This window comes from Hyperolius riggenbachi, chromosome 3 (assembly GCF_040937935.1).
Source record: "Hyperolius riggenbachi isolate aHypRig1 chromosome 3, aHypRig1.pri, whole genome shotgun sequence".
Lineage (NCBI taxonomy): Eukaryota > Metazoa > Chordata > Amphibia > Anura > Hyperoliidae > Hyperolius > Hyperolius riggenbachi.
In genome coordinates this window covers 149750332-149778314 of record NC_090648.1, presented here as the reverse complement: position 1 = coordinate 149778314, position 27983 = coordinate 149750332, and the positions used below count along the sequence as shown (strand labels likewise).

Sequence of the window (27983 nt, the reverse complement as noted above, 5' to 3'; positions counted from 1 at the left end):
TCTTTGTGTCACTGCCTCACAAAGCTCTGTCAGATGCATTTTGTCTTCTGACTCATCAGCTCATAAGCCAGTGACAAGGAGACTCTACCAGTGGCACAAAGATGCTATCGTTTTTCGGTTTTTGAGAAGAGGCTTTGAGAAGACTGTTGAGTGCTCCTAAACATTATGGGACTGATCCAATTCACTCTTTCTCCTAAATTTTCTCCTAGGTGATATTTAACATCTTATCAATGAAATGCCTTTTAACCACTTCAGCCTACAGTGTCGAAAATCGTATGCATCCGAGCAAAGTTCACCTCCCATTCATTCGCCAATAATTTTATCGCTACTTATCACAATTAATTGATCTATATCTAGTTTTTTCCACCACTAATTAAGCTTTCTTTTGGTGGTACATTTTGCTAAGAATTATTTTTTTCTAAATCCATTTTAACAGGAAGATTAAGAAAGAAATGGAAAAAAATCATTATTTCTCAGTTTATGGCCATTATAGTTTAAAATTAATACATGTTGGGGGGGCGTGGCTTGCCATGGTGGAGAGAGGACGCAGCTGAGAGAGCTCCTCCGTGAAACACGCTATCGCAAAACTTCAGAAGCAAAATAAGGGAGATTAAGAACCTGCCACAAAGGGTCATGACATCCAAGAAGGGAAGAGGAGGCAAAAGAGGAGATAAAGCGGCCCCAGACACTCACCACATCCGCCGATACTTCCAGGACGGCAGGCCAGAACGCGCCATGCTGTCCAAGATGGCGCAGGGCAGAGACGCTCAGCATTCAGGACGGGAAGAAGACTCCCCGGAGATGGAAGGACCCCGGCTATCTCAAATACGCACAAGAGGCCAGAGCAGTAAAAAGCAACTTTACCAAACGGACTCGGAAGGAGAAGGCTCAGATCTCCATTCAGAGGTGGGTGAACGTGCATATGGCAGCAAGCAAGCAATACGCCAGTCAGCTTCTCCGCACCACACTAAAGGCCCCTATATGGATGTAGAGCTAAGGGAATACATCCTAGGCCTCCCCACTCTGAAAGACCTTGATTCTTTCGCAGCACGGCTCGAGAAATCTTTCCGCCGTGAGTTCGATGACCTGCATAAGGACATGGTCGGCATAGGTCAGAGAGTAGCCGCCATGGAGGAAAGGGAAGACACCTCCCTAACAGCAATGGCGGCGATACGCGATCGTACTAAGGCACAAGACCTAGACCTAGAAACACTGAAAACACAACTAGACGATTATGAAAACAGAGCTCGCAGGAAAAATATAAGAATCAGGGGCCTGCCAGAAGCATCAGGACAAGAAGAACTACGACCGACAGTGACAGACATATTTAACATCATCCTAGAACAACCTGCACAGACTCCTATAGAAATAGAAAGAGTACACAGAGCACTTCTCCCTAAGAACATAGACCCTCAGAAGCCGAGAGACATCATATGCAAGCTCCTGCGCTTCATGGATGTTGAAAACATATTCAAGAAAATGAGGGACAGAGATGAGCTGGACTTTGACGGGGCAAAGATTACTCTCTTCCCCGACCTCTCGAAACGTACACTGCTCCAAAGAAAAGCTGTTAAACCACTACTGGAAGAGATCAAGAAGGCTGGAGGCTCGTATAAGTGGGGTCACCCCTTTGCTTTAATAGCGCGAGTTGGAGAGAAATCAGCAACTTTACGCACTAAACAAGATTTAGACGAATTTATTCAAAAACTGGGTCTGCCAGAAACAGACTTTGAGGACTGGCGTGATATCACAAAGCTCTCTCCGCTACCCCAAAGAGAGAAATGGCAGACACCATCGTCCCAGAAGAGAAAAGGCACCCCAGCACAGACTCCGCGCTAAGGTGCACATCCATCTCTGAAAACACCCGGGGTAACTGACAGAGACGTGACCTGTCTTACCTATAATCAGGCACCTCTGTTAGACCCAGGGATTACGCTTTAGTGATACAGAAAAGAAACACAGTCTCACTCCTCATAAGGAGGGTAACTCTGATCGTTTTTATTAATGTCAATGACTAACTGTGATTCTCCCTAGGACACTACAATTGCGTGTGTTAAAATGCTCCCAAGGTTGTGAGCCGGCTGTCTGCCATGCGGCACAAAAACCCCAATAGGGTTTCCCTAATCAAGAGGGAAATTTTGAGCTATAAGCTCACCGGTTGCCATAGGGTTGTTATTTGTTCCAATGTTTTATTAGTTATGTACATTAGTCGATATCAGATACTTGACATCTTTTCATCTGTTCTAAATGTTAAAAGGTAAACTAAAAATACTGTCCTATAACGTCAGAGGTTTAGGGTCACCTTCAAAGAGAAGTAAATTATGGCTAGAACTAAAACGTATACGCCCCCAAGTAGTGATGCTGCAGGAAACTTATTTTAAAAAAGACTATACCCCACGACTCCCACTGACTCAATTTGATAGATGGTTTCTAGGGCACTCCCCAATCAGGAGAGCGAAAGGAGTTGCCATTGCACTAAGCAAAGACTGTCCCATTAAAATCATAGATACCCTTATTGATGACATGGGGAGATATGTGATGCTCAAAGGGGAACATGCTGGGAAAAAATACACCTTTGTTAATATTTACGCTCCCAATGTCAGGCAAGCAGCCTTCCTTTCAAAAGTGATTAACAAACTGTCCGCTTTCAGGGAGGGCTGCTTGGTTATAGGGGGAGACCACAACTTAGTGAGCAACCCAGCAATAGACACTTCCTCAGGAAAAACGACAACACAAAGGTCACTGATCACTAGATATATACAACTACTCCGGTCTGCTCATCTTATAGATAGTTGGAGATATCTCCACCCACTGGAAAGAAATTATTCATATTATTCACAAGTTCACAAACTTTATACCAGAATAGACAGGATATATATTGATCAATATTATCTAAGCTCCCTTAAGTCAGCAAAAATTGAGCCTATAACCATATCCGACCACTCTGCAGTGTGGATATCAATAGATCTAGGAAATGTCCCGAGCTCTCAGTGGCACTGGAGACTAAATGAAGCTTTACTTGAGGACAAAGAAGTTTCCCAAAAAATAACTAATACATTAAAACATTTCTTTAGGGAAAACTGTACAGAGGGAATGCAAGATGGCATCATATGGGAAAGCCATAAATCAGTCATCAGAGGGGAGTTGATAGCAATAGGATCTCGGAAAAAGAGGGAAGAAATGGCGTGGATTCAACGCCTACTGGATAATTTAGAAACAGTGGAGCTAGAACACAAAAAACAGAGCTCAGAAGAGAAAGCCAAACTAATAACAGAGGCCAAAATAAAACTCTTAAAAGCAATGGAAAATAAGGTCAAAAGACAACAGAGACTTTGGATCGCTAAGGCATTTGAATATGGGAATAAAAGTGGGAAACAACTGGCGAGGGCAATAGCAAAAAAAAGGGAGAAAACTTTTGTGCATCAAGTAAGAGATGTAAATGGACAATTAGAAATGCAATCCCAAAAGATAGCAGAAATCTTCCGAATGTACTATGCCAAGTTATATAATATTAAAGATCAACCATCTCAGTCTGACACAGATTCTCTTCAAGCTAAAATAAAACAATACTTGAATAGAGTACACATGCCCCACTTATCAGAAGAAATCTGTACTATGTTAGACCAATCTATCACTACAGAAGAAGTTGGCGAAGTCCTAAACGCATTGCCAAATGGCAAAAGCCCTGGCCCAGATGGGCTAACGAAAAAATACTACAAAATGTTCTCACATCTCTTGCTTGGTCCCCTTACAAAGTTCCTAAACAACTTAGCGGAAGATGAAACTTTTCCTACTCAAAGCTTAGAGGCACATATTTCAGTCCTACCGAAGGAAGGAAAAGACCCTGCCTGGTGCCAAAGTTACCGCCCTATATCTCTCATAAACCTTGACGTAAAAATCTTCTCTAAAGTTATTGCTAACAGATTAAGAGATCATATCCCAAATCTAGTAGATGTTGACCAAGCAGGCTTTGTGAGGGGTAGAGAGGCAAGAGACAACACGAGTAAGGCCCTAAATCTTATACACTGGGCCCATAAGACCAGTTCACCCTTGATGCTACTATCCACAGATGCTGAAAAAGCATTTGATAGGGTGAACTGGTCTCTACTCAAAGGGGTCATACACCACATTGGTCTCCAAAACAATATGGTAAAATGGATCATGTCTCTCTACTCCTCCCCCAAGGCCAGGGTCAGGGTGAATGGTATTCTTTCCAACTCCTTTACAATTGGAAATGGCACCAGGCAGGGTTGCCCACTTTCACCCCTCTTGTTTATTTTGACACTTGAACCACTGCTACGGAGTATTCGAAGCAACCAAGACATAAAAGGGGCATGGGTTGGTGAAAGGGAATACAAATTATCGGCATTTGCAGATGACGTTCTTCTGTATATCTCAGAACCCCATATTTCCCTACCAAATCTACTTAGAGAATTTCAGATCTATGGCTCCCTATCGAACTTTAAAATAAACCCTTCCAAATCCGAGTTCATATCAATCAATATTCCAAAGGAAAAACTCCTACAAATACAACATAATTTCCCTTTCCCATACAGAGAACAAGCATTAAAATACTTGGGAATTATGTTACCTAAGGATTTGAAAGACCTGTATAGCCTCAACTTCCAACCTATGCTGGAAACTCTAGGGAAAGATTTACAAAGATGGGATAGAGATCAATTCACATGGTTTGGGCGCGTAAGCATTTTAAAAATGAACGTGATGCCAAGGATTCTCTTTCTTCTAAACACTATTCCTATACCATTACCAAAATGTTTTTTTAATAAATTAAAGACTCTGTTTATACAGTACGTCTGGAGGAAACGCCCACCTAGACTGGCATACTCAATCCTAATTAGGAACAAAAGCTCAGGAGGCCTTGGTCTCCCAGACCCAAAGACCTATTACAAAGCGATAGCTTTTAACAGGTTGTTAGACTGGACTTACGAACTCAAAACAAAAAGCTGGATACTCCTAGAGAAAACTTTAGCAGGTAGAGACTTAGCTAAAGCCCAATGGGTACCAAGTAATAAAAGAGGCTTATCCGATCTTTGCCCTATATGGGTTACACATTCATTGAAAATGATAGATATAACAAATAAGAAAACAAAATGGTTTACACCAATATCCCTCATGTCCCCGCTAGAAGGTTACCCCTTGTTCCCACCGGTTTAGAAAAGGGCTTCTTTGGGCTATGGAAAAGGGAAGGTTTAGTGGTACTAGGTCAACTATGGCAAGGGAGCAAGCTTTTAACAATACAGGAGCTTAGGACAATACATGGTAGCTACCTCATGGACTTCTGGAGGCTGAGGCAAATTAACACCTGGTGTCAATCAAATAATCTCAAATGTAATGATAACCTACAAGCAGGGAAATGGGTGGCACTCTTTATTAAAAAATCTAAAATAGAACATGCAGTATCTGCCCTGTATAAACTGATAAGGGAGGAAGAGGACTCAGCACCCTTATTATATCTAAGAGCGTGGGAGAGAGAAATAGGGGAGTTATTGGAGGACCACCAAAAAACCACTATAGTTAGCAACGCACACGTATCATCCATAAGCACCAGAATTCAGGAAAATAACTTTAAAATTCTGTCTAGGTGGTATAAAACCCCAGATAGATTAGCCCTTATATATAAATCTACAGACGATAAATGCTGGAGAGGGTGTGGAGAGAGGGGAACGCTATTACACTTACTTTGGTCTTGTCCCAAGATAAGAAGCTATTGGAGGACAATCTTAGACATAAGTAGGAGGGTGTCTACCCAGAAGGTAGAGGAGAATCCTTGGCATGCTCTTATGCACCTAATGCACCTTATGCACCTAAACTCGAATAGAGGCTACAAAAGATCATTACTACCCCGTCTCCTTAACGCAGCTAAATCTCTCATCCCATTAAAATGGAAATCAGAAAAGAGCCCTTCTGTCAAGGAATGGGTCAAAAAGGTGAACGAGGCCCAAGAAATTGAGGAAACAGTAATGACAAGTAGAGACCAATATGACAAACATTATGCAACTTGGGCCCTTTGGTTGGACTTTAAAGAGTCACAAGAATATGGCGACATAATGACGGATAGGACCTGACTCTACCATTTCCTTTTAAACAACTTCTAGATATAAGCTAAATGACAGATGATGTCGACTTAGGTATAGTAACTATGTTGTTCGGGTTTTGTTATCTTATTTTATTGAAGAAGAAATATTACAAGTATCTCTTACCTTGATGATTTCCATAAGGAGCTAACCATAAGTTATTAGAACTGTTGTTAGTTACGCTGCCTATGGGTAAGCCGTTGTAGTTCTCAGGGATCCTCTTGGTCAAAACAAAACATGTTTTCTACCATAAATTAAGATATACCTCTACTGAATGATAACGGAAAAGATCCTACAAATAGTATAAATTGTGAAAATGTTTAAGTGATAACATGTCATTTTGGTGAGATAATTCTGCATCAAGCTTTTGATGTTCTATAAGCAAACCCTTAATATTTGACATGTAATGTAAACGCTCTACTCTTCAATAAAATTTGATTATGTTAAAAAAAAAATTAATACATGTTACCGTAATTAAAACTGATGTATTTTATTTGCCCATTGGTCCCGGTTATTACACCGTTTAAATTATGTCCCTATCACAATTTATGGTGCCGATAATTTATTTAGAAATAAAGGTGCATTTTTTCAATTTGCGTCCATCACTATTTACAAGCTTATAATTTTTAAAAATATAATAAAATACTCTCTTGACATGTATATTTAAATAGTTCAGACCCTTAGGTAACTATTTATGTTGTTTGTTTTTTTGTGTAATTTATTTTTTTTATTAAAAAATGTATTTGGGTAATTTTTGGTGTAGGAGGGAAACAGATAATTTTAAATGTAAAATAATGTATTGTAATGTAAAAAATGTATGTGGTTGTAGTTTACTATTTGGACACAAGATGGCCACAGTCAAAAATGTCCTGGAGCATACGATCACGCTACCAGGAACTATAAGGAGGCTGTAATTGTTTTGTTTTGTTTTTCTGCAGAAATACTGCGCTCTCTGATTAGAAAGCATCGTTTTTTCTGCGGGGAACTTAGATCGGTGAATGGGAATTATAATCCCATTCACTGATCAAGGGGGTAACGGCAGGCAGCGGGAGCGCGCGCCTCAGGCAGCGGCAGCTGCACAGTCTATCTGGACGGATATATCCGTCTAGATAGACTTAAGTGGTTAAGCCAACAGTAAGCAACAAAATGCTCAGAATAATTGTGACAGTACTATTTGGCACTTTTTCAATTGCAGAGAGCTGAAAAATTATTTTAAACAGAAGATGAAAGATTACCTCCTAGAAGAAAACTCAGGAGAAAAAGTGATTTGGATTGGGCCCTATGTGTGTAAGGGCCCATTCACACCTAAAATCGCTAAACACTAACGCAAATTTTCTGGTGTTTTTTCCTAGCGATTTCCCAGCGATTTTTCACTGTATAGAAAGCGTTTTTCCAGCGATTAGCGTTTTGTAATTTCTAGTTCAATTTAAAGCCTGCAGAATCGCTCCAGAATCGCTCAGAAAACGCTGCATGCAAAGCGTTTGCGTTTCAGCAAATCGCAAAACGCTCAGATGAGAACCATTCCATGCACTTTCATTATACAAGCGTTTTCTAACTGCTAGCGTTTTTCCAGCGATGCGGAAATCGCACTCAAAACGCTCTAGTGTGAATGGGCCCTAAGACTTATTTTGTTCAGCTGCTAATATGCATCTGTATAATGCATGGTAAATATGTACGGTATCCAGTGTTTGTATGTAGAGTTGGGCCGAACCTCCGATTTTCGGTTCGCGAACCGGGTTCGCGAACTTTCGCGAAAGGTTCGGTTCGCGTTAAAGTTCGCGAACCGCAATAGACTTCAATGGGGATGCGAACTTTGAAAAAAAAAATTAATTATGCTGGCCACAAAAGTGATGGAAAAGATGTTTCAAGGGGTCTAACACCTGGAGGGGGGGATGGCGGAGTGGGATACATGCCAAAAGTCCCCGGGAAAAATCTGGATTTGACGCAAAGCAGCGTTTTAAGGGCAGAAATCACATTGAATGTTAAATGACAGGCCTAAAGTGCTTTCAAACATCTTGCATGTGTATACATCAATCAGGTAGTGTAATTAAGGTACTGCTTCACACTGACGCACCAAACTCATCGTGTAACGCACCGCAAACAGCTGTTTGTGTAGTGACGGCCGTGCTGGACTGGTGCGCACCATGGCGAGAGTGCAGGTTTTGGTGGCTTTACAGCCCATATGGTCAGTCACCTGGCTGATGTAGCTGAATGACAGAACAGTGACTGTCCAGCTGATCAAATTTGGTCTGACCACAATGAGGCAACGACCTTATTATCGTGGGTGTGCCCCCCGAGACACTCATCTAGGCGCCGGTCATTGCTCCATTGTGATACGCAAGCCCCTTCACCACGGCAAGGTAATGATCACGAAGGGGAATGGGCGCATGTTCATGCCTTTTCTTTTGTTGTTGCAGCTGCCCGCAGTGCAGCCAGAAAAATTAGGCAGTCATGTACACGCACCCGAAAAATTATTACAGCGGCCGCTGCTAGCAGCGGCCTAAAAAATTCAGCAATCCGCCTGGAGTCCCGGACCCTGTTGGTGGTGGCGGAGAAGGTAGTGAAGCGGCCTGCAGGCAGACATGCTGTGTGGAGGGACTGGGAGCGACTTAGTCTTCTTGGGGCAGGCCAGGCAGCCAGTCACACGGCGTGCAGGCAGAGATGCTGTATGTGCGGGGACTGACTTAGTCTTGGGGCGGGCAGCAGCCCTCCGGGATCCATGCCTCATTCATTTTTATAAAGGTGAGGTACTTAACACTTTTGTGACTTAGGCGACTTCTCTTCTCTGTGACAATGCCTCCAGCTGCGCTGAAGGTCCTTTCTGAGAGGACGCTTGCGGCAGGGCAGGAGAGAAGTTGGATGGCAAATTGGGACAGCTCTGGCCACAGGTCAAGCCTGCGCACCCAGTAGTTCAAGGGTTCCTCATCGCTGTTCACAGCAGTGTCTACATCCACACTTAAGGCCAGGTAGTCGGCTACCTGCCGTTCCAGGCGTTGGTGGAGGGTGGATCCGGAAGGGCTACGGCGAGGCGTTGGACTAAAGAACGTCCGCATGTCCGACATCACCATGAGATCGCTGGAGCGTCCTGTCTTTGACTGCGTGGACACGGGAGGAGGATTAGTGGCAGTGGTACCTTGCTGGCGTTGTGCCGTCACATCACCCTTAAAGGCATTGTAAAGCATAGTTGACAGCTGGTTCTGCATGTGCTGCATCCTTTCCACCTTCCGGTGAGTTGGTAACAGGTCCGCCACTTTGTGCCTGTACCGAGGGTCTAGTAGTGTGGCCACCCAGTACAGCTCATTCCCCTTGAGGTTTTTTATACGGGGGTCCCTCAACAGGCAGGACAGCATAAAAGACGACATCTGCACAAAGTCGGATCCAGTACCCTCCATCTCCTCTTGCTCTTCCTCAGTGACGTCAGGTAAGTCAACCTCCTCCCCCCAGCCGCGAACAATACCACGGGAAGGTTGCGCAGCACAAGCCCCCTGCGACGCCTGCTGCGGTTGTTCTCCTGCCGCTGTCCCCTCCTCCTCCTCCTCCTCCCCCAAAGAAACACCTTGCTCATCATCCTCTGAGTCTGACTCATCTTCTGCACATGACCTCTCTTCTTCCTCCTCCTCCCCCCTCTGTGCTGCCGCAGGTGTTGAGGAAACAGCTGGGTCTGATGAAAATTGGTCCCATGCCTGTTCCTGCCGTAACGGTTCCTGGTCACGCTCATTCGCAGCTTCATCCGCCACTCTACGCACAGCACGCTCCAAGAAGTACGCGTAGGGAATTAAGTCGCTGATGGTGCCCTCACTGCGGCTCACCAGGTTGGTCACCTCCTCAAACGGCCGCATGAGCCTGCATGCATTTTTCATCATTGTCCAGTTGTCGGGCCAGAACATCCCCATCTTCCCAGACTGTTTCGTTCTACTCCAGTTGTAGAGGTACTGGGTGACGGCTTTCTTCTGTTCTAGCAGGCGGGAGAACATGAGGAGGGTCGAGTTCCAGCGAGTGGGGCTATCGCAAATGAGGCGTCTCACCGGCATGTTGTTTTTACGCTGAATTTCTGCAAATCGTGCCATGGCTGTGTAAGAGCGCCTCAAATGCCCACAGAACTTCCTGGCCTGCTTCAGGACATCCGCTAAGCCAGGGTACTTTGCCACAAATCTTTGAACCACCAGATTCATGACATGTGCCATGCAGGGTATGTGTGTCAGCTTCCCCATATGCAAAGCGGCAAGCAGATTGCTGCCGTTGTCGCACACCACGTTGCCTATCTCCAGGTGGTGCGGGGTCAGCCACTCATCCACCTGTTTCTTAAGAGCAGCCAGGAGAGCTGCTCCAGTGTGACTCTCCGCTTTGAGACAAGCCATGTCTAAGATGGCGTGACACCGTCGTACCTGGCATGCAGCATAGGCCCTGCGGAGCTGGGGCTGTGTAGCTGGAGAGGAGAACTGCCACTCAGCCAAGGAGGAGGAGGAGGACAGCGAAGAGCATGTAGCAGGAGGAGAGGAGGTGGCAGGAGGCCTGCCTGCAAGCCGTGGAGGTGTCACAATTTGGTCCGCCGCTTTCTGCTTGCCATCGTTCACCACCAGGTTCACCCAATGGGCTGTGTAGGTAATGTAGCGGCCCTGCCCGTGCTTGGCAGACCAGGCATCCGTGGTCAGGTGTACCCTTGACCCAACGCTCTTCGCAAGAGATGACACCACTTGCCTCTCAACTTCACGGTGCAGTTGGGGTATGGCCTTTCTGGAAAAATAAGTGCGGCCTGGCATCTTCCACTGCGGTGTTCCGATGGCCACAAATTTACGGAAGGCCTCAGAGTCCACCAGCCGGTATGGTAACAGCTGGCGAGCTAACAGTTCCGCCACGCCAGCTGTCAGACGCCGGGCAAGGGGGTGACTGGCCAAAAGTGGCTTCTTCCGCTCAAACATTTCCTTCACGGACACCTGACTGCTGCTGTGGGCAGAGGAGCAGGAACCGCTCAAGGGCAGAGGCGGAGTGGAGGAGGGTGCCTGTGAAGGTGCAAGGGAGAGAGCGGCATAAGCAGATGATGCACCTGAAGGAGGAAGAGGAGAAGGAGGGTGACTTTGCTTTTGTGTGCTGCTGCTGCTTTTGCTCAGGTGGCCATCCCATTGCTGTTTGTGCCTTTTCTGCAGGTGCCTTCGTAAGGCACTTGTCCCTACGTGAGTGTTGGCCTTTCCACGGCTCAATTTTTGTTGGCAGAGCGAACAGATGGCTTTGGTCCGATCTGAGGCACACACATTAAAAAATTTCCACACCGCTGAGCCACCCTGGGATGTGGGCACCTCAGCAGCTGATGCTGAAGGGCAAGTTGGCTGGCTGTACATAGGTGGCGAATCTGGCGATACATGGTGCCGGACTCTGCCACCAGCTGTTTCTGACGAAGAGCTGCCCCAGCTTCTTTCAGCAACTTCTATCCTCCTACTACTCTCTGACTCCCCCTCTGAACTGTCCCCCTCTTCATCTCCTCTATTGGGAACATACAGAGGATCCCTATCATCGTCATCATCGTAATCATCCTGCCCAGCTTCGCTTGCCTCAGAAAAATCCAAATGTGTAGGTCCTTCATCCTCCTTACACGTTACATCCATAGTGTTGTCGCGTAACGCAGACATATGAGCTGGTGAAAATTCATCTGGCTGTAACAATGGCTGTGCATCAGTGATTTCACCACCACTAAATAATTCTTGCGAAGTGTCAAATGCAGCGGAAGTGGTGCTAGTAGTAGCGCTGGTGGCTGAGCAAGATGAGGTGTTCTGTGTCGCTAAATACTCAACCACGTCCTGACAATCTTGGGAGGTGATGGGACGTGCCTTCTTCCGAGCACTGTACTGTGGGCCAGGTCCACACGAAATTACATTTACACGACCTCGCGCAGACCTGCCGGGTGGCCTTCCTCTGCCTCTGCCACTACCTCTTCCTCTTCCTCTACCTGTTTTGTCCATATCGGGTATGCACGGAGTGGTATATCACACTGCGTGCACTCACGTAGGTAGGTGGGTTCACTTAACTGCACAGGTATGCGCACTGATGCGGTGGGTTCACTGAACAGTACAGGTATACAGTGGCGGGTTCACTGAACACAACAGGTATGCAGTGGCGTGTTCACTAAACAGGTATACAGTGGCAGGTCCACTGAACAGAACAGGTATACAGTGGCAGGTCCACTGAACAGAACAGGTATACAGTGGCGGGTCCACTGAACAGAACAGGTATACAGTGGCGGGTTCACAGAACAGGTATGCAGTGGCAGGTTCACTGAACACAACAGGTATGCAGTGGCGTGTTCACTAAACAGGTATACAGTGGCAGGTCCACTGAACAGAACAGGTATACAGTGGCGGGTTCACAGAACAGGTATACAGTGGCGGGTCCACTGAACAGAACAGGTATACAGTGGCGGGTTCACAGAACAGGTATGCAGTGGCAGGTTCACTGAACACAACAGGTATGCAGTGGCGTGTTCACTAAACAGGTATACAGTGGCAGGTCCACTGAACAGAACAGGTATACAGTGGCGGGTTCACAGAACAGGTATACAGTGGCGGGTCCACTGAACAGAACAGGTATACAGTGGCGGGTTCACAGAACAGGTATACAGTGGCGGGTCCACTGAACAGAACAGGTATACAGTGGCGGGTTCACAGAACAGGTATACAGTGGCGGGTCCACTGAACAGAACAGGTATACAGTGGCGGGTTCACAGAACAGGTATACAGTGGCAGGATCACTGAACAGGTATGCAGTGGCAGGATCACAGTACAGGTATGCAGTGGGCTGAGGGCTCACTGAACAGAACAGGTATGCTGTGGCAGGATCACTGAACAGCTATGCAGTGGCAGGATCACAGTACAGGTATGCAGTGGGCTGAGGGCTCACTGAACAGAACAGGTATGCTGTGGCAGGATCACTGAACAGGTATGCAGTGGCAGGATCACAGTACAGGTATGCAGTGGGCTGGGGGCTCACTGAACAGAACAGGTATGCTGTGGCAGGATCACTGAACAGGTATGCAGTGGCAGGATCACAGTACAGGTATGCAGTGGGCTGAGGGCTCACTGAACAGAACAGGTATGCTGTGGCAGGATCACTGAACAGGTATGCAGTGGCAGTATCACAGTACAGGTATGCAGTGGGCTGAGGGCTCACTGAACAGAACAGGTATGCTGTGGCAGGATCACTGAACAGGTATGCAGTGGCAGGATCACAGTACAGGTATGCAGTGGGCTGAGGGCTCACTGAACAGAACAGGTATGCTGTGGCAGGATCACTGAACAGCTATGCAGTGGCAGGATCACAGTACAGGTATGCAGTGGGCTGAGGGCTCACTGAACAGAACAGGTATGCTGTGGCAGGATCACTGAACAGGTATGCAGTGGCAGGATCACAGTACAGGTATGCAGTGGGCTGAGGGCTCACTGAACAGAACAGGTATGCTGTGGCAGGATCACTGAACAGGTATGCAGTGGCAGGATCACAGTACAGGTATGCAGTGGGCTGGGGGCTCACTGAACAGAACAGGTATGCTGTGGCAGGATCACTGAACAGCTATGCAGTGGCAGGATCACAGTACAGGTATGCAGTGGGCTGAGGGCTCACTGAACAGAACAGGTATGCTGTGGCAGGATCACTGAACAGGTATGCAGTGGCAGGATCACAGTACAGGTATGCAGTGGGCTGAGGGCTCACTGAACAGAACAGGTATGCTGTGGCAGGATCACTGAACAGCTATGCAGTGGCAGGATCACAGTACAGGTATGCAGTGGGCTGAGGGCTCACTGAACAGAACAGGTATGCAGCCAGGAAGAAGTTAAGCCTAACTAATCTTTCCCTGAGAGACAGTCTGCAGCAGCTCGCCCTACTCTGACTAATGCAGGCACACGAGTGGCCGTAATGGCCGCCGCTGCCTGCCTTATATAAGGGGGGGTGGGGCTCCAGGGGCTAGTGTAGCCTAATTGGCTACACTGGGCCTGCTGACTGTGATGTAGAGGGTCAAAGTTGACCCTCAGGTGCATTATGGGGCGAACCGAACTTCTTCCGCAAAAGGTTCGCGTGCGGTACCCGCACGCGAACCACCTAAGTTCGCGCGAACCCCGTTCGCCGGCGAACCGTTCGGCCCAACTCTATTTGTATGCCAGTCATAAAGGTTCATTCCTACTTACACAATGATGTAGCTATTATAAGTTGTGTTGTGGCTAGAACATCACACGGCATCCAGATTTTCGCAAACCACAAAGTCTGTTCTCACCAGGAATACAAACAACACGTCATTTACGGTGTAGACTACACGTGCATGGTGATTTTTAAAATTTGTAATTAATTTTATTTGGAGGTCAACTTGCTTGTGGAATTGGCAATTGACAACAATATAGTAACATAATATAGTCATGACTATAGTAGGGATTAGATTGTGAGCTCCTCTGAGGGACAGGAGGTGATAAGACTAAATATACTATGTAGACTTGAGTGCTGCAGATGATGTTGGCACTATATAAATGCTAAATAACAATTTGTGAGGAAACGCGGAAAAGCCGCCGTCTCTCGAGGTGAGGCGGCTGTTTCCGCGTCCAGCATGGCGTCACAACGCGGAAAAAACGCCGCATGCCGCATGGGCAGTGCGGCGGAATCCGCATTGGTAACGGCGGAATCCACATCAGAGGCGACCCCCGCATTAGATACATTGCAAAACAGTACTGGTGTGGCTGGGACTGATAGTCCACCAAGATTCAGACTTACACGCGCGCGAGCACAGAGGCAGAGTTTAAATAGCAGTTAGAAGGGTGTCGGCTGACCAGCTGGGTCAGCTGACAAATTCCACTGCTCCCATTGGACCAGCAATTAGGGAGGTCCTGGAAAGGTCCTAGAGTATATATACTGCTGGTTGTTCACTTGCTCCTTGTCTGGCGTTGCGTTCACATATGTGGGAGCACCCAGATCCGTAGTTAGATCCGTTAGTGTGCCGGGACCAGCTGGAGCTGTAATCCTACACTAAGCTAGATTCTGTTGATAGCTAAAGTACTAGTTTGATTGTGATTATCTGTTATGACGTTTGCCTGCCTTGACTATCCTCCTGAACTCTGATCTTGCACCTCGATATTTCTGATACTCTGTTGCCGAACCCCGGCTCGTTCCTTGACTCTGCTTCTGCCTCCTGATTTTGTACCCCGATATTTCTGATACCCCGTTGCTGAACCCTGCCTGTACTTTGACTCTGCCTTTGCCTCCTGATCCTGTACTTTATCTGTCCGTGTGTGTACGACCTGGCTTGTCCGACCTCGAGAACCGACCTTACCGTTAGAGGCGGTTCCTCGCTCTGTTAGCGATCCTTCCTCCTGAGGGTCACTTTCAGATATCCCTTCCTACTGTCAGTCTGACTCCTCCCGTCTTGGAGAGCTCAGGTCTGCGGAAGGAATCTGTGCAGTACTCCTTACTGCATTGAGGCCTTGTCCTCTTAGTGTTACAGTTACACCAAACACTACACTCTACTCGGGTGATCAGAGGTTAGTTTGTATATCGGATTATCGGTGAGACTGCAGTTCACTTATAATCTGGTATATGTCTGTATTTCCGGTGATACTGCAGATCACCGGTAATCAGATACTCTCTGCGCCCACCGATCGCTACAGAACGCCAGACCAAAAATCAAAATGGACGCAAACACTGGTCGTCTGGGTATGCTTGCCACTTCGGTGGATAACCTCCATCAAGCACTGGGCCAGCACAGAGCTTTGATTGATGCCCTTTCAGGCTCTGTGCAAACCCTCCAGACGTCAGTTGATTCAGTGCGATCCCCTCCTAGTGATGACATACGTATGCCTGTACCTGATAAATTTTCCGGCCACAAGTCTGACTTCCGGAATTTCAAGAGTAGAATGTTGTCATACTTTGAGTTAAGACCCCGATCCTCGGGGACTGAGACCCAACGGGTCATTTTCATTAAAACACTGTTAACTGGTGATTCCCAGTCCTGGGCATACAACCTGTCCCCCACTAATTTAGCTCTGACCTCAGTCGAGGAATTTTTTAAGGCTATGGCCGTAATATACGACGACCCTGACCTTGCGGCAACTTCAGAGCGGAAGCTCAAACTTTTGCGGCAAGGCAGAGGGTCGGTCGAGGATTACGCAGCAGAATTTCGTAGGTGGTCTGTTACCGCCAGATTCGACAATTTTGCTCTGATGGATTATTTTCTATCTGGGTTGTCGGAGGAGGTCTCTGATTTGATGCTAACCTTACCCGAGCCCGCAACAGTCGATGAGGCCATATCATCGGCCATCAGAGTCGATCGTCGACTACGCCATCAGAGGCAGACTAGGGGCAGTCACCGGGTCAGGGTGACTTCGTATGTGGCACCTTCTGGTACGCCCGCAGTAACGGCATCTCCACCGGTGTCACCCTCTCCAGCCTCACCACCACCCGAACCCATGCAAATTGGTCGATCAAGATTGACCCAGGTGGAACGTAGGCGGAGAATAACAGAACAACTGTGCCTGTATTGTGCAGAAGCAGGGCACAGGGTGCGAAACTGCCCTAACAAGTCGGGAAACGGGTCTGCCTAGGAGTAGTGGGGGGTGACACCCTAGGCACTTCATTCTCACCCCAAAAAGAGAAGAAGTTACTTCTCCCCTGTACTATTACGTGGGATGATAAGTCTGTGGACACTGAAGCTTTTATTGACTCTGGCTCAGCGGCCAATTTTATGAACCTTGAATTTGCTCGGGAGTTGGGTATTCCTCTCACTCCAGTAAGTCCCCCCATTCAGGTTACAGCAGTAGACGATTCCCCGCTGCAACGGGATCGTCCCCTGTCTCAGACTCCGCAGGTGAGGGTCACGATAGGGGTATTGCATGGGGAACAGCTACAGTTTTTCGTTTTGAACATGTCAACCTCCACTATTATCTTAGGCATGCCTTGGTTACAGGCCCACTCTCCACAAATCGACTGGGCCACGGGTCAGGTAACCAGATGGTCTGATCGTTGTCACCAACAGTGTCTAGGAAAGGTGACATTGGGTCAGACCAAGGTGTACGTGGAGGGTGTTCCCGAGGTGTATTCCGATTTTTCTGATGTCTTTTGTCCCAAGTCTGCTGATCAATTACCTCCTCATCGCCCGTTCGATTGCCCCATTGATCTCCGTGCTGGTTGTATGCCCCCTAGGGGTCACCTGTATAACTTGTCCGGTCCCGAGAAGTTGGCCATGCAGGAGTACATTCGTGACAACCTGGCCAAGGGGTTTATTCGGCCCTCTCGGTCACCTGCTGGGGCCGGTTTCTTTTTCGTTAAGAAAAAAGACGGGGGTCTTCGACCTTGTATCGACTACCGAGGTCTCAATAAAATCACGGTGAAGAATCGCTATCCGTTACCATTGATAGACGACTTATTCACGCAGGTCACTACTGCAAAGATCTTTTCTAAGTTAGATCTGAGGGGGGCATACAACCTAATCCGCATTAGAAGGGGCGATGAATGGAAGACGGCCTTTAACACACCCGACGGGCATTACGAATACTTAGTGATGCCCTTCGGGTTGTGCAATGCGCCCGCCGTCTTCCAGGAACTAATCAATGAGGTATTCCGGGAGGTATTGGGTAAATTCGTACTGGTATACCTCGATGATATATTAATTTATTCCAATAACCTCCCCGAACACAGGGTCCATGTGAAATTTGTCCTAAACAAATTAAGACAGAATAGACTCTACGCCAAGTTAGAAAAGTGTATTTTTGAGGTGACATCCGTCACGTTTCTGGGGTATGTGATTTCTACCTCAGGTCTGTCAATGGACCCTGCTAAAGTCACAGCTGTCCTAGAATGGCCGCAACCTGTGGGCCTGAAAGCCCTCCAGAGATTCCTGGGTTTTGCAAATTATTATAGGAGGTTTATAAAAGGGTACTCCACGATCATTGCACCCCTTACCAGTCTCACAAAAAAGGGGGCAGATACTACCCACTGGTCTCCGGAGGCTCAGAATGCATTTTCTAGTCTGAAAAAATTGTTTTGTTCCGCACCAATCCTCAGACATGTCGACACCGCTTATCCGTTCATTGTTGAGGTCGATGCCTCGGAGGTCGGGGTAGGGGCTGTGCTGTCTCAGCGATCAGGGTTACAGGGAAGACTACACCCCTGTGCGTACTTTTCCCGTAGGTTCTCTCCGGCGGAGAGAAACTACGATATAGGCAACAGAGAGCTCCTGGCCATTAAATTGGCATTTGAGGAGTGGCGCCACTGGTTGGAGGGGGCAGAGCACACGATCACTGTTTACACCGACCACAAGAACTTGGAGTACATCGAGGGGGCTAAGAGGCTTAGTCCCCGTCAGGCCCGGTGGTCCTTGTTTTTTACGAGATTCAGGTTTATAATCACATACACTCCAGGTAGCAAAAACATCAAGGCAGATGCCCTCTCCAGGTGTTTCGAACCTGAGACAGCACAGCCTCCCACTCCTGAATTCATCATTCCGCAGAAACTGGTGTTAGCCGCCACGGAGTCTTGGGAAGAGTGGACAGAGATCTTGGGTCCCTTTCAGCAGGAGGTTCCTGAAGGGAAACCCGAAGGGGTCTTGTTCATACCATTACCATTCCGGTTACAGGTTCTGCAACTCTTTCACGCCCATAAGAATGCTGGTCATCCTGGAGCTGCCAGAACGCAGGATCTGATTGCCAGGTGTGCTTGGTGGCCTTCCTTGGCAACAGATTGCAAGGAGTATGTTAGGGAGTGTGCGGTGTGCGCCCAGAGTAAGCCCTCCCGGCTGGCACCTGTAGGAAGGTTGCAGCCTTTGCCCACCCCGAGTGAGCCATGGACCCACTTGTCCATGGATTTTGTGGGGGAATTGCCCAGGTCTGAAGGCATGTCGGTCATTTGGGTGGTAGTCGATCGGTTTAGCAAAATGGCCCATTTTGTGCCCCTGAAAGGACTCCCCTCGGCTCAAGAACTGGCTGAATTGTTTATCATTCACATCTTCCGGCTGCATGGCATTCCGGAAGACATCGTGTCTGATAGGGGAGTCCAGTTTGTGTCTGGATTCTGGAGGGCATTTTGCCACCAAATGGGCATGAAATTGTCTTTCTCGTCAGGCTACCACCCACAGACCAATGGGCAGACAGAACGCATTAACCAATCCCTGGAGCAATTTCTGAGATGCTACGTTGCTGAGGCGCAGAGTGACTGGGTGAAATTTTTGCCCTTTGCGGAATTCGCTCAAAATAATTTAAAGAATTCCTCGTCTGGGTTTTCCCCATTTCAGATTGTAACAGGGAGGTCACCCAAATTTTCCCCTTTTCCAGTTGTCTCGTCTCCATTTCCAGCACTGGAAGATTGGCAGAGATCACTCAGGGACAATTGGGGAGTTGTTAAGGGGAATTTACAGAAGGCGTTCCAGAGTCAGAAGGGTCAAGCAGATAAGAGACGGTCCGTGGAATGGAAGTTTCGGCCAGGGGATCTAGTCTGGGTGTCCACACGTCACTTGACCCTGAAGCAGCCATCTGCCAAACTGGGTCCCAGGTTTGTGGGCCCATTTTCCGTGACCAAGAAGATTAATAATGTTACTTATTCCATTGACCTTCCCACCAGCATGCAGGGGGTGAGGTCCTTCCACGTGTCCCTTCTTAAACCAGCAGTCCAGGTGGGTCCTACTCCTCCTCCTCCCGTGTTGGTGGATGCCCAACCCGAGTACGAAGTGGAGAAGATCATAGATTCACGTACTGTACAGAACTCGGTACAGTACCTCGTACATTGGAAGGGGTACGGGATTGAGGAGAGGCAATGGGTACCTAGGAACCGCATGCATGCGGACGAGTTAGTGAAGGAATTTCATGCTGTACATCCCGAGAAGCCTGGTGGGAGTTGTCCGGAGTCCACTCCTCGGGAGGGGGGTACTGTGAGGAAACGCGGAAAAGCCGCCGTCTCTCGAGGTGAGGCGGCTGTTTCCGCGTCCAGCATGGCGTCACAACGCGGAAAAAACGCCGCATGCCGCATGGGCAGTGCGGCGGAATCCGCATTGGTAACAGCAGAATCCACATCAGAGGCGACCCCCGCATTAGATACATTGCAAAACAGTACTGGTGTGGCTGGGACTGATAGTCCACCAAGATTCAGACTTACACGCGCGCGAGCACAGAGGCAGAGTTTAAATAGCAGTTAGAAGGGTGTCGGCTGACCAGCTGGGTCAGCTGACAAATTCCACTGCTCCCATTGGACCAGCAATTAGGGAGGTCCTGGAAAGGTCCTAGAGTATATATACTGCTGGTTGTTCACTTGCTCCTTGTCTGGCGTTGCGTTCACATATGTGGGAGCACCCAGATCCGTAGTTAGATCCGTTAGTGTGCCGGGACCAGCTGGAGCTGTAATCCTACACTAAGCTAGATTCTGTTGATAGCTAAAGTACTAGTTTGATTGTGATTATCTGTTATGACGTTTGCCTGCCTTGACTATCCTCCTGAACTCTGATCTTGCACCTCGATATTTCTGATACTCTGTTGCCGAACCCCGGCTCGTTCCTTGACTCTGCTTCTGCCTCCTGATTTTGTACCCCGATATTTCTGATACCCCGTTGCTGAACCCTGCCTGTACTTTGACTCTGCCTTTGCCTCCTGATCCTGTACTTTATCTGTCCGTGTGTGTACGACCTGGCTTGTCCGACCTCGAGAACCGACCTTACCGTTAGAGGCGGTTCCTCGCTCTGTTAGCGATCCTTCCTCCTGAGGGTCACTTTCAGATATCCCTTCCTACTGTCAGTCTGACCCCTCCCGTCTTGGAGAGCTCAGGTCTGCGGAAGGAATCTGTGCAGTACTCCTTACTGCATTGAGGCCTTGTCCTCTTAGTGTTACAGTTACACCAAACACTACACTCTACTCGGGTGATCAGAGGTTAGTTTGTATATCGGATTATCGGTGAGACTGCAGTTCACTTATAATCTGGTATATGTCTGTATTTCCGGTGATACTGCAGATCACCGGTAATCAGATACTCTCTGCGCCCACCGATCGTTACACAATTATAATAATATTCAGCAGGGCTTAAAGTATATTTGAAGTGAAAAGTAATGTAGCCAGTTACTTACCTGTGGCTTCTTCCCGCCCCCTGATGTCCTCCTGGTCCCTACCAGCCATTTTGTGCTGCTCCATTCCTCCACTGTCCTCCTCCAAACATTGTACGCACTGCCCTCTCTTCCATCTCACTCCGGTGGCTGGGAGCATTGTGAGCTTGCACAATAAGTAAATATTGCTCCTGCACATATACATGCAATAGAGGATGTGACCAGCTGGTGCTGCGCACACACAGTGGCTGATGACTTGCCAAGTTGTCCAGCTTTCGGAGGTGGACAGCTAAGGAACGGAGCAGCACACAATGAAGGTGAGGGACCAGGAGGACTTCAGGGGGTTGGAAGAAGCCCCAGGTAACTAACTGCCCACATTACTTTTCAGATAACACTCCCTTTATGCATTTATCCCCAACGTAACTGTACTGTATCAAGTATACAGGTCTTGGGACTTGAGTACCACAATGTTTAGAAACTTGTTTACTATACCAATAAAGCAAGTGGTGACTTTTGACTTTTAAAGACCGCCATTCTCGTCAGCAGGCAGTGTGTCTTATAGTACTAATAAAAATATAAGACATAGTATACAGTATATATGTTTAAAAATGTGTACCATATGTTTCATACTAAGCATAATATTTAAAAAGAATACAGCATAATTTGTTCCGGAAACATGCTTGTAATCCAAAGCACTCTTATATCAAAGCGAATTTCCCCATACATTTTTTAAAAAAAAGTTATAGTAAAAAAGTATAAAACAAAAAATATTATCAAGACTTTCTTACAACTAACAGAAACATTGCCTTCTGTTGGCTCGCCCCAACCTTTTTATTGTGTGGCTTTAACAAGGAACTCATCCACCATTGACAGTTACTTTTGCCTACTTTTGAGGATTACATGGAAATGTGACTTTGCACAGTCTCTACACCCAGATTAAGCCCAATAAAGTACAATCCTACATTGCCAAAGGAAGAAGAACTATCGGCTCAGCTGTGATGGTGTGGCGCATGTATACTTTTTTTTTCCTTGTATATCAAGACGTTGCTTGTATAATTTTTGCTTAGCAAAGCACTCTTAAACCAAGTTACTCTCAACCCAAGGTTTTACTGTACTTAAATGCCTTCATTTTTAGGACCACGTTATTGAGAGCAAATTGTTTTGTCAGCAATACAGATAACTGGTTGCTATAACTATAACATTTTATTTAATGACCATTTACTATAAACCATAAGTAGCAGGTGTATTACTAATAAGAGAAAACACTGCCTCCCTTTGTATCTCCCCTCATGACCTCTTGCCTACTTTTCCTGCTGTCTGTATCACATTCATTCAACAAGTGCTCATGAACCCTATCTGCACATCTCCATGTGCCATAAACAAAGTCTGGAAGACTCAAAGCCTCAAGGCAAACATTTCTGTAGAATTCTTGCTACTAAAACAGCAACACTCAGTATTTGACAAAACACAGCATAGCAGAGGTTCAGATCAGACAGGGACTTGGAAAACAGCAAGAAACCAGGAACAAAGCTCTATATCAATTACATTCCTTCCGGTGATAAGATATTAACTGTTTCAATTGTGGAGATAAACAATGACATGTATTGTGTCCAGAAAACTAACAGGAGAACACAGAGTGCTTTTAAAAGGTGCAAAAGGCAACATATATGTCAGATTCAGTAATGAGCATCTGATATTTATAAATGATGTCTTTTAGCTTTGAAATTAGTTTCAGAAATAATCTTTTTTTTAAAGCTCCATAAAGTTAAAGTTCAACTAAACAAAACACCCCGCAAAGCAAATTCCGATGGCAATCAGGTTGATATGTGACAATAAACCATGTAAAAAAACATTAGCTACCGGAACTGTAGTAAACTTACTCTTCTCTGCTCTCTGGATTCAGCTGTTGGGCAGATCAGTCATGAGACACGCACAAAGGTTAAATTAATAGACGCTGTATTACATTTCCAGAGTCCTTACATTATGGTACAAACCATGTGTCTATCTGAGGAGGTGGGACTTTGTCATTCACAGGAAGTAAGTGTGAGCAATTGTAAGAACTAAACTTTGCTAAACAGGAAATTATAGGCAGGAGAGGTCTTAAAGTGGAACTGTCAGCCATACTATCTCAGGAAAAAACCATATACATAAGTAGATAAATACTTGCTCTACTTACATAACATATGTATTGCACTGTCCACATTTTGATTTTAGCAATTTTTTCTATAGTAAAAATAGAGAAAATCCTTCGTAGGATTTTCCATTTTGTCTGTGTCTATCTTGAAGCCAATCCTAACATAATTTCATCCCTTACTTCTGTTTATCATTGGCCGCCCCCCTCCCAGTCTTCGGACACTCCCACCCAGCTCTGCAGTAGAAAGTGCATTGAAAAATATTGGCCAATCAGAGAGGAACATAGATGTGAGAGGGAAAAACCGGAGGGAAAGAGGATTCAGCCAATCAGGCTGCATTAGTTAAGTCTGCCTGGTTAGCATGCTTATTACTTATTTACCAGATAAAAATAAAGAATTGATTTTTTATTTTATATCCGACAGTTACTCTTTAAAGGGACCAAAAGAGAGGGAAGCCTTTGGATCCACCTGATGTTTCCCCAGTCGCCCATTTGCTCACTGTTCTAGCCCTGGGACCCCTGCAAACCGTTGACAAGGGCTTGTCAGTGGAGCTAACCCGCACAGCGCAGGTGCAGATGGCTCGCGCCTGTGCACTAGTACGGAGCTGAGTAGGCTTGGCTCTTTCTGCCAAGCCCAAGCAGCGGCTCCATGTTACTGCACAGCCACGATCCATCGGTGCATATGCAGTGCAGGCAAACTCTGTAACCCTTCAGAAGTCCCAGCACTGGAACGGAGCGACGGAGAGAGACAGGGGGAGCCTCTGTAGAATTCAGAGGCTTCCTTCTCCTGAGGTAAATCTGGATCAATAGCTTCAAAGCCACAAAAAAAACAGCTACATAAAGGATTTTTTTTTTATTTAAAAGTTCAATTAACATGTATGCTCACAGAATTAGCCTTGTTCAGTTTTGGGTTTAGTTGGTCTGGAAGTCAGGAGGAAACTTTTTTCATTAGGGAAGGATAAGGTTAGAACATTTGTCAGGCTTGATTTTGCAGTCACTGTGCCCATTTGGATTTTCCCACCTAAATTCCAAAAGGAAGGTTAAATCTCACCTTTGGCGGAGCTGGGAAAAAAGGGCGCAGGCAGCTAGTGGACAAAAAGGGCGCCGCCATTCACTCCCATAATAAATAGCGTTTAATGGGCGCCGAGCAGGAAAAAAGGGCGCCGGAGCCAAATAAAGTTTACAAACGGCGCCCGGAGCTAAATAAAGTTTACAAACGGCGCCCGGAGCTGTTTAATGATTTATAACTGAGCTTGTGTTGATTTACGTTTATAAAATGCACCCGTGCCGAATAACGTTTATGAAAATACTAAATATATTTATCTTATTTAAATAATTTAAACATTATTTAAAGTTTTATCCCTTACTGTTTTTAAAACATTATTAACAAAATAAAGCGATCAGTACGTAATGTAAATTGCAATATATTGTTTTATTTAAAGTTTTATCCCTTACTGTTTTTAAAACATTATTCACAAAATAAAGCGATCAGTACGTAATGTAAATTGGAATATATTTTTTGGAGTCACAATTTGTAAAACATTATTATCCACATAATAAACATTATTATTCACAAAATAAAGCGATCAGTACGTTACGTAAATTGCAAAATATTTTTTGCATCCATAATTAGTAAAACATTATTATCCACATAATAAAGGGGGGTCTTAGGTTTAGGCACCAACAGGGGGGTCTTAGGTTTAGGCACTAACAGGGGTGTCTTAGGTTTAGGCACCAACAGGGGGGTCTTAGGTTTAGGCACCAACAGGGGGGTCTTAGGTTTAGGCACCAACAGGGGGGTCTTAGGTTTAGGCACCAACAGGGGGGTCTTAGGTTTAGGCACCAACAGGGGGGTCTTAGGTTTAGGCACCAACAGGGGGGTCTTAGGTTTAGGCACCAACAGGGGGGTCTTAGGTTTAGGCACCAACAGGGGGGTCTAGGGGTTAGGGGTAGGTACAGGGAGGGTTACTTAGGCACCAACAGGGGGGTCTTAGGTTTAGGCACCAACAGGGGGGTCTTAGGTTTAGGCACCAACAGGGGGGTCTTAGGTTTAGGCACCAACAGGGGGGTCTAGGGGTTAGGGGTAGGTACAGGGAGGGTTACTTAGGCACCAACAGGGGGGTCTTAGGTTTAGGCACCAACAGGGGGGTCTTAGGTTTAGGCACCAACAGGGGGGTCTTAGGTTTAGGCACCAACAGGGGGGTCTAGGGGTTAGGGGTAGGTACAGGGAGGGTTACTTAGGCACCAACAGGGGGGTCTTAGGTTTAGGCACCAACAGGGGGGTCTTAGGTTTAGGCACCAACAGGGGGGTCTTAGGTTTAGGCACCAACAGGGGGGTCTAGGGGTTAGGGGTAGGTACAGGGAGGGTTACTTAGGCACCAACAGGGGGGGGCTTAGGTTTAGGCACCAACAGGGGGGTCTTAGGTTTAGGCACCAACAGGGGGGTCTTAGGTTTAGGCACCAACAGGTCTAGGGGTTAGGGATAGGTACAGGGAGGGTTCTGTGTAAGAGTAGGCTTAGGTATAGTTTTAGTAAAATTTTAGTAATAATTACTAATGTTTTACAACACTTACTACGAACGTAATTATATTTATATCATCGTTATAAAGAATATTTTCAGATTTTATTATAAGAACAAACCATAAATGAAGGTTATTCACAATAATATACAATTATAACAATTAAACATATATTATTGTTTTTTTAATAAACGTAATTATAAGTTTAACTTTACAAATAGGGAAGATTAACGTTTTCACAATTTCCGATTTTATAAACATTATTTAATGATTTATAATTTTGTTAAACTTTATTTGTAAACGAAATATAGCACACTATTTTTATAAACCCTATTAATGATTAATTATTATTTAGAGTTTACACCCCGCGCCCTTTTTGTCCAGGCGCCCTTTTTGTACGTACGCCCTTTGGCAGTAGTCATAGCACCCAACTATCCCTCTTTTGGCAGGACAGTCCCTCTTTGGGACCCCTGTCCCTCTGTCCCTCTTTATTCCTCATTTGTCCCTCTTTCAGGACTGATGTACACATCTGTGTTTTTATATGTATTTTCTACTGCAAAAAAGATGTGTTTAACTGACTCTAAACTTTATTCCTGTCCTTAGGCTTTAAAGCGACTCTGAGCTAAACCTGAACAATATAAATTCAGAATATGGTGATAAAGCACATAATCAGAGGTTGCCTATAACCCATTGGCAACTTCAATAGAGGTATCTCATGTTGACCTCAGTAGAGTTGGGCCGAACCTCCGATTTTAGGTTCGTGAACTTCCGCGGAAGGTTCGGTTCGCGTTAAAGTTCGCTAACCGCAATAGACTTCAATGGGGATGCAAACTTTGAAAAAAAAAAATTATGCTGGCCACAAAAGTGATGGAAAAGATGTTTCAAGGGGTCTAACACCTGGAGGGGGGCATGGCGGAGTGGGATACACGCCAAAAGTCCCCAGGAAAAATCTGGATTTGACGCAAAGCAGCGTTTTAAGGGCAGAAATCACATTGAAAGCTAAATGACAGGCCTAAAGTGCTTTAAAACATCTTGCATGTGTATACTTCAATCAGGTAGTGTAATTAAGGTACTGCTTCACACTGACACACCAAACTCACCGTGTAACGCACCGCAAACAGCTGTTTGTGTAGTGACGGCCGTGCTGGACTGGTGCGCACCATGGCGAGAGTGCAGGTTTTGGTGGCTTTACAGCCCATATGGTCGCCTGGCTGATGTAGCTGAATGACAGAACAGTGACTGTCCAGCTGATCAAATTTGGTCTGACCAAAATGAAGCAACGACCTTATTATCTTTTGTGTGCCCCCCGAGACACTCATCTAGGTGCCGGTCATTGCTTCATTGTGATACGCAAGCCCCTTCACCACGGCAAGGTAATGATCACGAAGGGGAATGGGCGCATGTACATGCCTTTTCTTTTGTTGTTGCAGCTGCCCGCAGTGCAGCCAGAAAAATTAGGCAGTCATGTACACGCACCAGAAAAATTATTACAGCGGCCGCTGCTAGCAGCGGCCTAAAAAATTCAGCAATCCGCCTGGAGTCCCGGACCCTGTTGGTGGTGGCGGAGAAGGTAGTCAAGCGGCCTGCAGGCAGACATGCTGTGTGGAGGGACTGGGAGCGACTTAGTCTTCTTGGGGCAGGCCAGGCAGCCAGTCACACGGCGTGCAGGCAGAGATGCTGTGTGTGCGGGGACTGACTTAGTCTTGGGGCGAGCAGCAGCCCTCCGGGATCCATGCCTCATTCATTTTGATAAAGGTGAGGTACTTAACACTTTTGTGACTTAGGCGACTTCTCTTCTCAGTGACAATGCCTCCAGCTTAGTGTTGGGCGAACAGTGTTCGCCACTGTTCGGGTTCTGCAGAACATCACCCTGTTCGGGTGATGTTCGAGTTCGGCCGAACACCTGACGGTGCTCGGCCAAACCGTTCGGCCACATGGCCGAACTAAGAGCGCATGGCCGAACGTTCCCCGAACGTTCGGCTAGCGCTGTGATTGGCCGAACGGGTCACGTGGTTCGGACCCGAACGCGCTCTGATTGGCCGAACTGTCACGTGGTTCGGGTAAATAAATACCCGAACCACGTCATATCTCCGCTATTTGTCTGTGGGTTTAGCTTTGGGTAGGCAGGCAGGGTAGTTCGCGCTCCAGCCACGCTAGCCAGGGTCCCCCCTGTCATTGTGTCGCTGCTGGGAACA

The 27983-nt window shown here is 46.5% G+C and overlaps 1 long non-coding RNA gene across 1 annotated transcript in view; it reads right to left on the bottom strand.

Moving 5' to 3' along the window:
• The window catches only part of LOC137561187 (uncharacterized), a 107427-nt gene extending 84340 nt beyond the window's left edge, over nucleotides 1-23087 (bottom strand). Inside the window, exon 1 of the long non-coding RNA XR_011029909.1 lies at nucleotides 23019-23087. This is a non-coding gene — a long non-coding RNA (uncharacterized lncRNA). The remainder of the gene's footprint in view (nucleotides 1-23018) is intronic.
• Nucleotides 23088-27983: the final 4896 nt, after the last annotated feature.